Genomic DNA, 4239 nt, shown 5'->3' on the forward strand with positions numbered 1-4239 from the left:
CCTTCTTTGATGCTGGTTTGAGAGCTTGCATCAATGTCAATTGAATTTCTTCTACTTGTTTATGATACAAACGAGGCAAGACATATGTAACTCCATTCATGTGAAACACATAAGTGTTCCTCATTCCATCATAACTTATTTTTCTGTCAAATTGCCAAGGTCTACCTAACAAGATATGAGCAGCCTACATTGGGATATTATCACACAAGATTTCATCAGAGTAACTGTTAATAGATAAAGGAATAAGATCCTGTTTGGTTACTCTAGCTTCTCCTGCATCAGTTTAACATTGCAAACAATAAGCATTTGGATGATTAAGCAAAGGTAACTGGAGAAATTTACCCATAACTGCACTAGCCATATTTGTGCAACTTCTAGAATCTATTACCATAGCACAAGCATTCTCTCTAATTGACTCTTTAGTACAAAATATATTTTCTCTTTGGGACTCATCTTCTTTTAAAGGGTGAACATTCAAAACCTCCTTAACAACAACAGTATGACTAGACTCACTAGCAACATATTTAGAATCAGAATCTAAAGGTATGAATGGTTCTCCCTCAACATGTTCATTGAGAGTTTCAAAATGGTCACATACCTCATCCTTAGACTTATATTCAAGACAAGAAGCAAAATTTTCAGATTGTTTTGTTATCTTAACTACCCTCTTGTTAGGGCAATCACGAGCTATGTGGCCACTCCCATTACATCTATAACAAATCAATTCTCTATCATGTTGAGTCCTCGCTGCCTCACTTACCTTTTGCTTACCTTTGTCTCGTGAATCATCTCTTGGAGGAGGATGTTCATCACGCTTTTGAGAGATGGAACGAGTGTTGTTCCATCTTGATGTATCATTTTTAGACTTGTACATTTTCATCTCTTTGATTTTTTACCTCAGATTCACGTGCAACATACAAGGCATCATAAATTGATATGAACCTAATCCAAGATTCAAATAAGATGGAGTATTGTCCCAAGATTACTCTCAATGCAAAGATAGAGATGGATCAAAATACCTTAAACCTCACGAGAAACCCTTTGTCTCGAATCCTCAAAGACTTGGAAGAATCCCATGTAGCTTCAAGTACCTTGATGTTGCAATCTTCAATCAACTAGAGTCGGATCTAGTTTCCTTCGATTCAAGAACGAGTCCACGAACCTAAATCTAAGGTTGAAGAAAGTAAGATTGATTCGAGTCCACGAATCAATTTGCTAGTCGAGTCCACGACTAGCCACTAATTGAGTCCACAATTAGCCATAAGGTTTCTTACACAAGTGTAAAGAAAAACTTAAGAATTTTATTGAATTAAAGCCTCCTCAAAACTGATATGGATGTGCCCTATTTATAGGTATAGGGCAGCATTGTAATCTAAATACAATGGGAAAAAGAGTCCTAAACCTAATCTAGAAAACAAGTAAATAGAGTTTTATTTAGAAAAGGATTTAAGGAATCCTTTCTAAATACAACTAGTGTTTTCTCTTTAATTCTAAACAATTTAAAATAAATGATGACCACAAATAATAAAGCTGATTTGGGCCTCGGATCTTGTGATTGGCCCAATTTGTAATCTTAATGGATCTTCATTATGTTGGGCCGCATCATCCTCCCCTTCTTGAAAAATGATTCGACCTCGAATCTTATAAACATTGTCTTCGATCCGTGACATCACTTGAAACGGGCCACTATAATACTTTCCTCTATCGAATGGAATTATTATTGGAATTCCTTGATTTTTCCACCAATGATGCTTTAAGGATGTACTTTTTGGCCTTGTGATGAGCCCACTGTAGACCCTTATTGGATTCCATGTGTGCTGGTTCCTATTATTCTCCCATTCTTGAAAAGGATTCGTCCTCGAATCCAAATCTTCAATGAAAGACAAAGTAGCAAGCTCACTTTCTGTTTTATCACGCTCATGGAACTTTTTCTTGGGGTGCTTGACACGAGTCGCTCCAATCATCATCCTACAATCAACAAGTAAGGCAATTAAGTCTAATGACACATCATGGAATTTAAACATTCTGGATAGTAATAGATCAGCAAAACGAGACATATTAAATTTAGCCATCTTTTTTGAATTTTCAACAAGCACAACATCTTTCCTTCTAGAGCTTAAGGCTAAACCAAACACAAAATCCATGGAAATATCAAGTAATGTTTTAGATGTATTGTGGTGGTAAGTAGCACAATTATGAACATAAGATTCTACATCTTTTTTCTTCTTTGGCCAATGAAGATATCCATGCAAAACATCATCACTCTTTGGAAAATCAAAATGTCCCTTATGTGAATCAACAATTAAATCATTGCCCAAAACAAAGCAAAAAGTGTCAATCCCATTGACTTTGAACCAAAACCCCTTGTGCAAGTGGTATTTGCCATAAGAAGTTTTCAAATGTGCCTTATAACTTCCAAGTGATTCCTTATCTCTATCAAATAAAGTTTTAGTAAAATCAAAATTAAGGAATCTTGGATGTATGGAGGCAAACAAATTTCTAATACATCTAGCAAGTAGGTCATTAATAGAAACATGGCAAACAAATCTAGAGAATTTTAATGCATGCTTTTGAAATAAAAGTGAGTAAATATTTACTCCCCTTCTTTTCTCTTGCTTATTATCCTTTTATGTTAGCAAGCGAGGCTGCACTTTGATAGCTCTGGCTGGTCCTTTCCACTGTACCACTGATAGCGGTTCCTTTGTTTGGCTACATTCTAAGTTAGATGACTGGAGTGGTGATTGCAATTCCAAACATGGGGGTTCCACCTTTCTCTCTTTGATTTCTTCCTTCTTTGATGCTGGTTTGAGAGCTTGCATCAATGTCAATTGAATTTCTTCTACTTGTTTATGATACAAACGAGGCAAGACATATGTAACTCCATTCATGTGAAACACATAAGTGTTCCTCATTCCATCATAACTTATTTTTCTGTCAAATTGCCAAGGTCTACCTAACAAGATATGAGCAGCCTACATTGGGATATTATCACACAAGATTTCATCAGAGTAACTGTTAATAGATAAAGGAATAAGATCCTGTTTGGTTACTCTAGCTTCTCCTGCATCAGTTTAACATTGCAAACAATAAGCATTTGGATGATTAAGCAAAGGTAACTGGAGAAATTTACCCATAACTGCACTAGCCATATTTGTGCAACTTCTAGAATCTATTACCATAGCACAAGCATTCTCTCTAATTGACTCTTTAGTACAAAATATATTTTCTCTTTGGGACTCATCTTCTTTTAAAGGGTGAACATTCAAAACCTCCTTAACAACAACAGTATGACTAGACTCACTAGCAACATATTTAGAATCAGAATCTAAAGGTATGAATGGTTCTCCCTCAACATGTTCATTGAGAGTTTCAAAATGGTCACATACCTCATCCTTAGACTTATATTCAAGACAAGAAGCAAAATTTTCAGATTGTTTTGTTATCTTAACTACCCTCTTGTTAGGGCAATCACGAGCTATGTGGCCACTCCCATTACATCTATAACAAATCAATTCTCTATCATGTTGAGTCCTCGCTGCCTCACTTACCTTTTGCTTACCTTTGTCTCGTGAATCATCTCTTGGAGGAGGATGTTCATCACGCTTTTGAGAGATGGAACGAGTGTTGTTCCATCTTGATGTATCATTTTTAGACTTGTACATTTTCATCTCTTTGATTTTTTACCTCAGATTCACGTGCAACATACAAGGCATCATAAATTGATATGAACCTAATCCAAGATTCAAATAAGATGGAGTATTGTCCCAAGATTACTCTCAATGCAAAGATAGAGATGGATCAAAATACCTTAAACCTCACGAGAAACCCTTTGTCTCGAATCCTCAAAGACTTGGAAGAATCCCATGTAGCTTCAAGTACCTTGATGTTGCAATCTTCAATCAACTAGAGTCGGATCTAGTTTCCTTCGATTCAAGAACGAGTCCACGAACCTAAATCTAAGGTTGAAGAAAGTAAGATTGATTCGAGTCCACGAATCAATTTGCTAGTCGAGTCCACGACTAGCCACTAATTGAGTCCACAATTAGCCATAAGGTTTCTTACACAAGTGTAAAGAAAAACTTAAGAATTTTATTGAATTAAAGCCTCCTCAAAACTGATATGGATGTGCCCTATTTATAGGTATAGGGCAGCATTGTAATCTAAATACAATGGGAAAAAGAGTCCTAAACCTAATCTAGAAAACAAGTAAATAGAGTTTTATTTAGAAAAGGATTTAAG

Source organism: Ipomoea nil, unplaced genomic scaffold, assembly GCF_001879475.1.
Source record: "Ipomoea nil cultivar Tokyo-kokei standard unplaced genomic scaffold, Asagao_1.1 scaffold0146, whole genome shotgun sequence".
In the NCBI taxonomy this organism is placed as follows: domain Eukaryota; kingdom Viridiplantae; phylum Streptophyta; class Magnoliopsida; order Solanales; family Convolvulaceae; genus Ipomoea; species Ipomoea nil.